At 36.8% G+C, this 13128-nt stretch overlaps 1 protein-coding gene and 1 pseudogene across 4 annotated transcripts in view; one reads left to right on the top strand and one right to left on the bottom strand.

Moving 5' to 3' along the window:
* The window catches only part of ADD3 (adducin 3), a 124263-nt gene that overhangs the window by 17576 nt on the left and 93559 nt on the right, over nucleotides 1-13128 (top strand). For 2 of the 4 annotated variants that reach the window (XM_065894209.1, XM_065894211.1), the window contains exon 2: nucleotides 1155-1160. The exons of the other annotated variants lie outside the window; for them this stretch is intronic. The gene's annotated coding sequence lies outside the window, so the exon portion shown is untranslated. The remainder of the gene's footprint in view (nucleotides 1-1154; nucleotides 1161-13128) is intronic. 4 annotated transcript variants of the gene reach the window in all.
* Nucleotides 1084-1347, bottom strand: LOC136136198 (ATP synthase subunit f, mitochondrial pseudogene; annotated as a pseudogene).

The raw sequence follows: 13128 nt of genomic DNA, 5'->3' as shown, positions 1-13128 counted from the left end.
ATAAGAACACTCGCTGATTTTTTTTTAAAGCAAGAATGATTTTATTAACTTGATTTCTAAGGTAAACTTACTATTTGAGTCACATTTTTACAAAATCAATTTCATTTTAAAATATCTGAAATTAACTTTTGAGTATGAAATATGAGGACATGAAACAAAATCCAAAAGGCACAAAAGAGTATAAAGTAAAAGTAAGTTGTCACTCCATCCCTGAACTACTACACTTTCTTTCTTCCTTGTATATTATTCTAGAGATATTTTTCATTCTTTATTTTTAAAATCCTGAATCAAGGCTTTGCCTGCCTACACCTGGTGGATGAATTGCTGCAAAAGAAATAAATAATAGCTGTAAGCTCAAAACAACCTGGCAAAATAGCCAGCCCTGTTCTTCTCATAAGTGTGGTTTCTCGATTCATTGTCTCTTTTTATTAAAGAGTTTGCTTTCCTAGCTTCCCCTCCACTTAAGGCAAAGGTATGGAAAGCGGGAGGTGGTAATTGTAATCGTCTTTCACTCATATTTTACCCTAGGCAATGACAAGTAACTTTTATGGAATGATATGTGCTAACAAAGCAAATTCCAGCTGAGAAGTGCTCCCATGCAAAAACATTCTCTAGTACCTAAGGAAAAGAATGGTCAGCCTTTCCCATCTTTGTGCATCTACCCTGTTATGCCAGCTGGACTGGACTGCTTCTAAAACTTTACTTTTAGTTTTTTAGTACTTGGCATTATTTTGTTGACTCTGCCTTTGGCTGTCCACCAGTCATAAGATTTTCTCCCAAGCCTTGGGATTACCTGACTCTAAACTTTCTGATACTGGACTTGGTTTCTTTTCGTCTTTAGATGGTATTTAATAGAATGTCATTCCTATGCAGATACTGTAAATAATAGTTTCATATTTGTGCTGTGTGTGGAAGGGTCCTTTTAAAAAGTTTTCCAATGTATTTTTAAATTTTTGTACTGGTTATCTTTTATTGGTCATTGTTCTCAATTAGGGTATGAAAAGATTCAGCAGTGATCAGGTTCCTCAAGGAGGAGTGTTGGGCAAAGGTCATGGTCAGTGTGTCCTCTGCAGTGGGCCTTCTTCAGTGGTATTTGCAGAGTTGCTCATGTTTGAGTCCCTTCTAAGAAAGGCAGTAGTTGAAAAGCACCTAAGCTGCCAGTACTGTAGAAACCCCAGCAGTGTTAACTTTCTTCACGTTGACATACCTGTTGTCATACCACTGGTAACCTCTTTGGAACACTCCAGCAATGCCCTTAGGGGCAAAATCCTGCCTCAGCATCCAACTTGGCAGCTCCCCTATTTTAACATCCATGAGTTTCTTTTTCACTGGTGCAACTGATGCCATCTTTTTTTTTTTTTTTTTTGCGGTACACGGGCCTGTCACTGTTGTGGCCTCTCCCGTTGCGGAGCACAGGCTCCAGACGCACAGGCTCAGCGGCCATGGCTCACGGGCCTAGCTGCTCTGCAGCATGTGGGATCTTCCCAGACCAGGGCACGAACCCGTGTCCCCTGCATCGGCAGGTGGCCTCTCAACCACTGCGCCACCAGGGAAGCCCCTGATGCCATCTTGGAATTCTGGGTGTCTGCCAATACTTTTTATTGTGCTAAAATACACATAATATAAAAGTTACCATTTTAACCATTTTTAAGTGTACAGTTCAGTGTATTAAATACTTTCATAATGTTGGGTAAACATCACCAACATCAATTTCCAGAACTCTTTTCATCTTGTAACACTGAAATTTTATACCCATTCAACAATAACTTCCCATTCCCCCCCTATATTCCTGGATCAGAAAAATTAAGATCAAGATTTTGGGTGATACAAAATCTGTTATTCCTGTTCCTAATCAAGATTGTAATTTGAAACCCTCTATACAGGTCTGTATTATGCAGCAAAGATTATGATTGACATTCAAGACCCAGGAATTGAGACAAGGGACACAGAACCTATGGCCTTTGATACATATTTCAAAGTGAAGAATTTAGCTGCATTATAATTGGAAGAGACCTCACCCTTCAGCTGTGCCAATTATATGTTGGTGAATGGGTGAGGGGTGATAATTATGGGAGAGGCAGGGATCAGCAAACTGGTGCTAGCTGACCTCTGCCCCCATGACCCAATAAAAAGGAATTTTCCCCAGTAATAGAAATTGGGGTTCCACAGGTTTGCAGGTTTCATTGGATGCTAAAATTCTGCCTTTGTTGAATCATTCAGACTTTCTATTATGAGCAGAAGTGGGAATTCTCTGTAAACTTTATCATTTGGAGAGGCAAAATTTGGGAGAGTAAAGAGGAGGATGAAATCTAGACTCATAGAATTTTGGAAATCCTCACCTCATTTTTATGGGTGATGGACTTCGTTTGATTGAGTGAAATGACATGTTCAGAGTGGCTGATGTAGACTCACAACTGTGATTCCTGACTCTCAGTCTAGTGCTTTTTCTACTTTATCACATTACCAGCCATCTTAACCCATTCATGCAATTCTGGGGTGAGGGAGTTCACCAGAATTCCACTTGACCTTCCTTAGAGCAGGGTTTAGGCAGGATAGGAGACCTTTATCTCTTAGGGATTTGAAGCTGCTTTTCAAGAAATAGTTGGTACCTTTCTTTGTTTTAATCTTTCATTGAATTAGGGATTGTATTGTAAAGAAGTTTTTCTTCTAAAAATCTGGACCATGTCGTGAACTTTCTTGTTATCTTGACAAAAAGCTATGCTGATCTTCTATATATTGTTCCAGTTTAAGCATACTCACCACTGAAGCAAGTCATGTACATGGTAAGTGTTACTGACATGTTTAGGAACATTATATTGAAAATTCAAACTAGATGTATTTGGCTGCCTTGATTTTTTTTTCTTTCTTTCTGGAAAAGAACATATTTAAATGAGAAACAGTTCTACCCTCTGATGAAAAGAAAAAGTTTTAGGTCATTTGTTTCAGTAAAATAGATGATAGAATTTATGGCCCCAATTTTCCATTATTTTCAACTAAGTGTCCCATTACATAAGGCACAGCAAAGGAAGAAATTGGTCATAGAAATGTTAATGTTTTAGTATAATTTTGTGATCAAACTCAGTTATCAAATAAGATTTTTAGCCATCATATGTTGCATCATACCAAGGACTTTGAATGGAATCTATCAGATTTTTTTTTCAGTGTTTTGCTATAGCATTTGGTTTCATGACAACAGTTTCAGTAGGCAGTGTTCAAGATAACCTGGTCTTTTCAAAATATTTACTACATATGGCCTTATGTAATACATCCTTCTCAGGAACTGAAAAGACTCATTATTATGGTGGGTGTGTAAATAAAATATAATTGCTTTTGATTTTACTATGGGTATAAAAGATGTGTTTTGCTCTGATTTTAAACCAATGTTAATAGGAGTAGGTACAAGGTCAGAGTACTTACTGGAGAACTTTGAGTTCAGTGTTTAAGTTGATTTAAACTACTTGGAGGCTAGCTGTGTTTCATGATGACAGTATTTGTATTTAAAACCTTATAGGTCAATTTTATGAAAACCATGTCATATTTCTTTTAAGTTAATTATTGATTTTTTAAAAGCTTCTGTTAGTGTTTCTCCCTGAGATTTTGGTCTATAGAGAAAAAAATGTCTTTTAAATAGATGCTTCAATTACCTGAAATTCCGTGGGTCCTTTAATGGAAGAGAACCAAATGATTAAGCACACAAGGGAGTTTCAGGGATGTATTGGAAGCAATGACTTTTACGTGGGTGCTAAAGTCAGCGCACTTTGACTCAAGTATCTTCTTTGGTCTAGTGTACTTACAATCAGCATTCAGAGGGAAAACTGTAATATTTTGCACAAGTCTTAAGCAATAAGATAAATGTATTCACGAATGTATATGAAGCCAGAAGTTGGAATGATGGCTTTTAGATTTTGGAGGAACATAAGTGAGAAGGCCACATGTTTGGCTGGTTACTATAAGAATTGACATTTATTTACCATTTATGATCAGAGTAATTAATTATGGGTTTCTCCAAAGTGTTTTGATAACCCACTACATTTTCTTTTAAGAGGTTTAGTCATAAGGGTTTGGGCTTTCTGTTCAGGGATGGTTTTTGTACACAGTTTTATTTGAAGTCTCATATGAAGGCCCTAGACTACTGCTGTCCCCTTCCCCAAAATACAAGTGTAATTTAAAATTTTCTAGTAGGCATGTTGAAAAAAAAAGAAACGTGAATTTTATTGAACACAATTTAAAAATATCCAACATGTAGTCAATATTAATGAAGTGTTGATTCATTGAAATATTGATTCAGTGAAAGATTAATGAAATATTTTGCTCTTTTTTTAATATACCAAGTCTTTGAAATCCTGTACATATTTTACATTTTAGTACATCTCAGTTCATACTGGCTGCATTTCAAGTACTCAGTGGTCACATGTGGCTGGTGGCTACCAAATCGGACAGCACAGCTCTAGAACATCTTTCTCTTTTGTCCCACATCAGTGTTGAGGATTCTTCCACTAGAAATTTATTTTGGGGGGACTACAGTCTTGCCATCTATCTCTATCTCTGCTCTTCTATAATTGAGTGGAAAATGAAAAACTCCATAGAGGAAAAAACAATTCTCAATCATATTTGTTTTATCAATTTTTCGCCTTTACAGAAACTAGTGCTGCTGAAGAAATGCCAGTATTACTGAATGAGAACTTTAGAGGGCAGCTTCAGTTGGTGTGCGTAGGTGAAGAGAGCTGGGGTAGAAAAGGAAGAGTCAGCACTGGGTTGTGGAAATAAGACAGATCTCACTTTGAATCCTGCTGGCCTTGAGCAAGTTACTTCACTTCTCTGAGCCTTTTTACTTTATTCATGTGTAAACTTGGGATAAAATTACCTATCTCTTGAGTTGCTATGAAGATTAAATAAGATGATGTATGTGAAGTATGTCCTATGTATCTGGTACCTATGAGGTGCTCAATAAGTTTGTGTTGAGTAAATGATTGTTGCTTGCTTATGTCCCCCACTCCCAAATCCCTGCTTGTGATAGGAATAAGGAAGGAGGTAGGTATGCCTAAAATAAATGTCGAAATAGAGTAAAGAAACCTATCCTGTTTTCTAAACTGATTGGGATTCAATGTTTGTCCAGAACAAACTAGTCCCTAAGCATTGTGTTTAATTGAGATTTTAATTCAGGACCATTATCTGAAAGGTTCACAAAGTAATGATGTGAAATAGTTCATACTCTACGTTGTTGAAATAGAAATGAATTTTGTCAATTTTATTTCAGTATACTTATTTCAATAATCAGTAAAAATAGAACCTGCAAATGTTTCTAAAATTTGTTTCAATTATTTAAGAGAAAAATCTCAATTATTAAGATTTAATAAATTAAATTTAATAAATTAAAAGATTAATCTTTATCTTTTTACCACAAGGGAATTTATGTTTTGCATCTACTTCAGAAGACTTGTCTTCAGAGTGATAGTATACTGATGATTGTAAACTTGTGTAGTAATTGGAACTGAGGAAAACTTTTCTAAATGGAAGCAAAGCTGCCACTTGGTGACTGAGCTTTATGTTACAATGCAAGTGACCTTTTCTTCTTGCTCAGGCATTAACATCAATTTGTATTTTTAGATAGAACGGGGACTTTCTGTGTCATTAGCTGTATAGCATGTTCTGAATCTATTTAGGAGGGAGTTTTCAGTCACATATATTTCTGATTTGCTATGCATTTTGAGAAATTTATAATTCACTGAAATGTGGGAAAGCGTGGAGTGTTCTGAACAGATGATTAGATTAGATATGAACTTTTCAAAGCTTTGTGTGCACCCAACGTGTAGCCCACATCTGTGGTAATGTTCTTGGAAATCGGTCACATTTGAAGATTCAGTTCTTTGCCAATAGCATCTGGTTGCACTTTGCATTACAGACTTTGAAAGTAGTTTTTGAATTGCAAAAGAGCAAACCACATGACACATTTTCTTACCTGACTGAAAGTTGTTTACAGTTATAGGTGAACTTTAACAAACAAGGTAACTAAAGGCATAATTGTCCAAATGCATGGATTGTTATCACTGACACCTGAGATAGAGGATTCTTATAGTTACCAGCTTTTCAAGTTGTCCAGACTTTTTCATTATTCTAATGACCCCTGACAGAGGTCTTATTTACTAAAAGTTCTTTAAGGTTTGTGGAATTTTGAAGGCACTGACCTGGTTGGAATACACTGTGCTGATTGGCAATCATGAAATGGTGTTAATTGACGTGATTGGCATTCCTTTACCAATTTCTTACAGCTCCCTACAGGTGTTAGTAGTTACATTCTTGTGTAGATCTTTGTCATAACTGATTGTGTGAGCTTTTGATATAATAATAGAAATCTAGGGCTAGGCAACCTAGAGAAGGTTTGTGCCATGTATTAAGTGGCATGAATCTAGGCTAACCTGTGAACTAGGCAAAATATGTCCTTGGTTTCCTTAAGATTCCCTTCTCAGCACCCCCTGTTTTTGCTTTCTTTTGCTTTCTTCCTCTTGACTTTCCAGGTGGCTAACCTGTATCAGAAAATCTCTGTTGAAATGTTAATTAGTTCACTGCTTTTCCTGAGATGTTTACATTTTAAAAGTGAGATCTTCTAATAACAAGGCTTTCAAGGTCCCTAGTGGGATAGTGAGTAACAAGTATTGGGGTAGATTCTGTGGACTGGGCCCAGGCTTGGTGTCAGGATTGTAGGGCCCCACTGTCCAATACAGCAAGCACTAGCTGTGTGTAGCTACTGACCACCTGAAATGTAGCTAGAATTAATTGAGATGTACTGTTAAGTGTAAAATACACACTAGATTTCTAAGACTGAGTACAAGAAAAAGACTGTAAAATAACTCAATTTTTAATATTTATTACATGTTGAAATGATATTTTGCTATATTGGGTTACATAAAATATATTATTAAAATTAATTTACCCTGTTTCTTTTTACGTTTTTAATGTGACTACTAGAAAATTTAAAAGCAGTTATGGGGACTTCCCTGGTGGTGCAGTGGTTAAGAATCTGCCTGCCCATGCAGGGGACAAGGGTTTGAACCCTGGTCTGGGAAGATCCCACATGCCACGGAGCAACTAAGCCCGTGCACCACAACTACTGAGCCCGTGCGCCACAACTACTGAGCCCGTGTGCCACAACTACTGAACCCACGTGCCACAACTACTGAAGCCCGCACACCTAGAGCCCGTGCTCCACAACAAGAGAAGCCACCGCAGTGAGAAGCGTGCACACTGCAACGAAGAGTAGCCCCCACTCGCTGCAACTAGAGAAAGCCCACGTGCAGCAACAAAGACCCAACACAGCCAAAATAAATAAGTATATAAATTTATTTTAAAAAAATAGATAAAATAAAAGCAGTTATGGCTCACATTTTATTTCTGTTGGACAATGCTATTATAAGGACAGGGAAGTTTATGTTGTGTTCTTACTGTTGGGAGCTTGCAGAGGTTCAGGGAAATGCTCCCTCAGGATGCCTTAGCTGCAGCTATTCCAGCTGACTTGGCTGGGCCACTTTGTATTACAGTGCTGTTTTGAGAGCTGTTGCCTACAAGCAGCCACTGTCTCTCCTTGTTCTCTAACTCTCCCAATTCATGAAGTATGTATGTATGTATTTATTTATTTTCATGAGGAATTAAAAAAAAATTACTCTGCCCACAACCTCTAATGGTTGTTATCTCCGGACTAGCTTCTTCTTGAAGGAAGGTGATTAAAAAGATTAATTTATAGCTACTATTTATTGGGCACTGGCCATGTACCAGATACTGTGCTAGGTGCTTTACATAAAATCTTGAATCCTAACATCACTTCTTCAAGATTGATAATTATAAATGACAAAAGAGATTCAGATACATTGTGACTTTGCCCTGGGTCAGCTAGTGGCAGCTATGTGGCAAAATCAGGATCCCATCCCAAATCTCTCTGATTCCAGAGCCATTGTTCTTTCTGCTTTATTATGCTCTACTCATGTTTTCCATTAACTATGTGTGTACTTTAGTCTGAAACAGAGTGCTCTCTATAAAGGGGTCTCTTGCCAAATGGTGTTGACTGATCTTTAAGTTGATTTCCTTTGTCTTGGTGAATGACTTCAGTGCTCCTCACTCCAGGTCACTTTCCTCCCCTGTCTAGTACCTAGTGAGTGGCCCAGACATTAATGGAGAGACTTAGGCTTATTGACAGCCTGTTGAGCAGGACAGATAATCTAAAAGCCTCTTGTGAAAGAGCATCCCTTCTAAAGTCAATCAACAAAGAATGTTTCAGATGTCTTCAGGAAGAGATACAAGAAGAGAACTCTGAATGCCAGGAATATCAAATCTTAGACTTCAGAGACTGGCCATATAAGGAAGGGGCTTTTTATAGACAAAGGGGGTGAAGTAAAATAATGGGATAGAATAAGCGTATTGAGCTGGATAAGTCTTGTATAATCCTAGGCCATCGTTTAATGGCTGTGTCCTTGACATTGTTGCATTAAGAATGAGAGCAAGGGAAGTAGTCCATGTGTTGGCATGCTTGTCTATAAATTAGAGTAGATATAGTCATAACTCATGAGTGCTCTGGAAGGCTGGATGCTGCATTTACTCTGCTGCCTTCACTTAGGCTCAAGCAAGTGATATTGACTTTGAAAATAAAAATAAGGGGAGAAAAGGAAGATCGAAGAGGTTCAAGGAGTGAAACTAGACTGGAGGTGGGCCACAGAGAGGTTTGGGCAAATTCAAAAATGCAAAGCCCTTTTATACATGTACACACATTATATTGATAATACTAAAAGCTGTGTAAACTGTAAAATACTGTTATTTCAGGAAAGGAACTGTGATATACTAGAAAGAAAATAACATTTCTAACTAGGTGGTGTAGATTCAATTTTCCCAGCTCTACCATCCCTAACTGTGTAACCCTAGGAAATTATAGAATCTGAGATACTCATTGTCTTTCTACCTCTCCGACTTTCCTTCATGGTTTAATAAGATTGTGATGAGTTTGAAAACGCTTTGGGTATGCTCATGTGCTGTATGCATGTTTTTAGTGTTTTTATACTGTTATTTACTCTTCATCTGAAGTGTTGCTTACCTGTGAAACTTCATTGAGAGGAGAAAATGGGTACCCAAGAACACACATGATTAAGGAAAGTTAGAGTTAAACGGCCAACAAGTAGGACTAATTTGGCTCACATCCCTAGGCTTTATAAAAGGGACAGTGGTAGCCTTGTGGGTGAAGGGAATGTGGACCTAATTGCTTATTTAATTCACTCATCCTTTTAACCCCTTTTAAAACTTGACTTTTGTAGGTCGATTATATAATGCATGAGTGTGAAAGCACACACGATGTTTCTCTTTAAGTGAAAAGCGCTATTCCATGACTATTTTTAAAAAGATTTTGATATATTCATAGTAATAAACCTGGTTTGCATTTCTTTGAGGCTCATGGTCTTCAACTTCCGACCAAGTCAGTAAAGGGTTGCTATAACTACCAGATGGCAGTCTTTCTTAATCCAGTGTTAGACACCAACAGACTTACACAGAATGAATGTAAGCAGAATTGAAGCACAGAATTTGAAGTATTCTTTAAACTGCTTATCTTGTAAATTTAGCATAAAGAGGATAAGTTGTATATATTCATCTTACCATGCAATTGTTTGGTTCTCAGGGCAATCCCGGAATGCATCTTTAGTTTGTATTCCATGTAAAATGCTGGCTACAGGGATATTTTGCCAAATGCCAGTTTGAAATTTACTTGGGATCCATCCAGCTGGCAGATCAGTTGTGCTAATCAGATGAGCCCATTTCTGGGGAATGGAATTTCATAGCAGGAGCAGTATTCTTGAAGTATAGTTATTTTTAAAATAAATTAAAATTTAATTTTAAAATTCTCATGTGCTATATTGAAATGTATGTAGTATAAACATTGTAATATATGTAGTGCAGATACTTCATGCATTTTTATAAGTAATAAACAGCAGGAACAGTAGGTTCATTGTATTGTATTCATTTGTTTTTCATTTCTATTTTGAGTTCCTGGGATCATAACTTGCTTCCCCTTAATCTCTATGAACAAGAATGATACTGAAGTGCAGATGGGTTAAACCTAGTAAAGGTAGGCAACTCACTTTCTGTGTAGAATTAGCTTTAAACTAATACTCTGTTTAAGGTGAGGTGGTAGATAGGCTTAGTGAAAGACAACTTGGCACAAATGAAAAAGAATTCAAACAACATACATGGGGATTAGACCTGAAGAACTAATATGACTCCTTTTTATCCTCAAAGTTAACCTGTATAAGTGTTAATATACACTTTCATGTTCACATTAGAAACCTCATGCCCCAGAGCAGCATTTCCCACAGTATGTTCTGTAGATCATTAGTTTTAAAAGATTTCCCAGGAAAAATAGTTCCAAATGTTTGGGAAACTATTTTCTGCACTTTTTCTCTTAAAGGCTCATAATGAATATTAGCATAGCAAAGACTGAGAAGTATTGCTAAGTACTGGGTTGACCTTAAAAAAAAAAACAAAAACCTCAGTGTATTGCAAATTAAATATGTCACATAGACCAGGGAAATCAATCAGTCTCTCTAATAAAATGTATTAATATCCCATGGAACTCTTGTTTCTTAGAATATACTGGGGGGAAATAATGCCCTTAAGTAGTAATGTGTTAGCAGATCTCAGAGCTTATTTTTGTGATTACTCTTTTTTTAAAAAAAATCACAATTAAAATTATATTTGGCAGTTATAGATATCTTAGCCTGGGGGATAGAATGCTTGTGTTTAAAACTTTTGTTTTAAAATTATAAGACAACTTTACATAGAAATTTTATAATTTTACATAGAAATGTTCATTTCTATGAGGTATGTCTTTACATTGATATTCATATCTTTTGGGGGCATTTTGATGTTTTTTGTAAATGTAATTTTTCTTATACCTTAAAATTTACATTTACTTTTGATAGGCCAGATAATTTCTTTAGCAAGCTATTTTCTAATTATATATTGTTTCAAGAATAAAATAAAATGTAATTGTTTTAAATTCAACTCTCAGGTAAAGAGACATTTTAGTAGCAATTAAACTAGTCTGTAATTGTTTTTACCTGAACTGGAAGGAAAATCAAAGATTTCAGTAACCCAAGATACTGCTATGAAATTTGTTCTATGAAATGAGGTTTTGAGACTGTCAACTTAGACAATGACACTCTACAGATGAACAAATTACTTATCTATATCAAAGCCTCCTATTTATATTCTCTAACCTGAATATGCATCATGGATTTTAAGCATTTCTTGCTTTTCATGAATTCCTTAAAAATGACATCTGAGAATTTTTTAAAATGTTACAGCTAAATATGGATTTTGAATCATCCCCAGGTTGGAAAACTGGAAAGTTGTGTCGTATTGTGAGTAATAAAAAATACTAAATATATTCAAGCTTAGTGTGAGCCAGTGCATACATTAAGTTAAACCAAAAAAGCTTAACCAGCCATGTTTCAGGTTTGGGGATATGTAATGTATAAATATAACCTCCTACAAGAAAAGAAATAGCTGGGCTTCCCTGGTGGCGCAGTGGTTGAGAGTCCGCCTGCCGATGCAGGGGACGCGGGTTTGTGCCCTGGTCTGGGAAGATCCCACATGCCGCGGAGCGGCTGGGCCCGTGAGCCATGGCCGCTGAGCCTGCGCGTCCGGAGCCTGTGCTCCGCAAAGGGAGAGGCCACAACAGTGAGAGGCCCGTGTACAGAAAGAAAAAAAGAAAAAAAAAAGAAATAGCTGTCTTACCCATTAACCACCAAACTAAACCATATTTTATTTTCAGTTGTATTTGGAAGACCATGTTTCTGTTAGCTTTGGCTTGCCATTTGCTGAATAACTAAAAATGGCATGTTTAAAACTAAGTAGTATTTAATGACTAGACCATCAAACCCCAAATGGAATTGAGGGAGAGATTCTTTTACTGAAATATAAAAATTTTTTTCCCTTTAGTATTATGTTAGACAGTACAAGATCCGTAAACTTGCTCTCTTATGGATCATAAAGTAAATATCTTATCCACACAGTTTCCTTTCATCCATAGGATTGCTTAGTGAGGAAGCCTAAAGATTATAGTGATAACTAACTCCACCAGAAAGGAGCTGCTCAGCAACAGAAACAGGATCAAAAATTTTACAGCCAAGTTAGATGAGCTGACGAAAGAGAAACTGCACGTGTGGAACTAACTTTCCCAGTTACCTGTAGAGGGACCGGCTCTTACTGCCAGTGATAGTGTGAAGCCTTTTCGACTGGTGGTTCTCAGACATCAGCCTGCATCAGAAGCAGCCGGTGGGCTTGTTAAGCCATAGATTGCTGGACTGCACCCCACACTTCCTGGTTCAGCAGTTTGGAGTAAGGCCCAATAATTTGAATTTCTAATAAATTTTCAGGTGATGTTGCTGTTCAGAGACCAAATTTGAGAACCACTGTTTTTTTCCTAGACTAGGAAATCTTTCTGAATCTTCTCTTTTCCTTTCGTTCCTTTTCCTCCCTTATGCCACCCGCTGTCCCCAACAAAGCCAGCTGTCTTCTGTTATGGAACTGTTCCAGAAGCCCTCTTTTCTTATTAGCTTTTTTTTTACATTGGTTTCCTTTATGTTTTTTAACCATCTACAGTGAGACAGCATTGTACAGTGGAGTCAATTTATAACTGTACAATATTTTTACCAGTCTTGGAATTCTTTATACTTTCTCCAAGCCTTGATATTTCTCATGTAAACATACCCTTTCATAGTTTAGAAAATACATCTTCCTTTTAAAGTTTAAAGTCTTGTTGCATTTTTGAGGGGAGGTGGTGGATGTGTTTATTACCTGGACAGTGGTGTTGGTAAAATGAGTATATACATACATCCAAATTCATCTAATTGTACTCATTAATTATGTTCAATTTTTTTTTCACATCTTTATTGGAGTACCTATCTTTCTTTGAGGGGGAAAAAAATATCACCATTGGAAGCCACATTGTTTTTTCACATCTTTATTGGAGTATAATTGCTTTTACAATGCTGTGTTAGTTTCTGCTTTACAACCAAGTGAGTCAGCTATACATATACATATATCCCCATATCTCCTCCCTCTTGCATCTCCCTCCCACCCTCCCCTCTAGGT

This window comes from Phocoena phocoena, chromosome 16, assembly GCF_963924675.1.
Source record: "Phocoena phocoena chromosome 16, mPhoPho1.1, whole genome shotgun sequence".
In the NCBI taxonomy this organism is placed as follows: Eukaryota; Metazoa; Chordata; class Mammalia; order Artiodactyla; family Phocoenidae; genus Phocoena; species Phocoena phocoena.
Note: the sequence above shows the minus strand (reverse complement) of the source record. Positions and strands in the feature narration are given on the sequence as shown.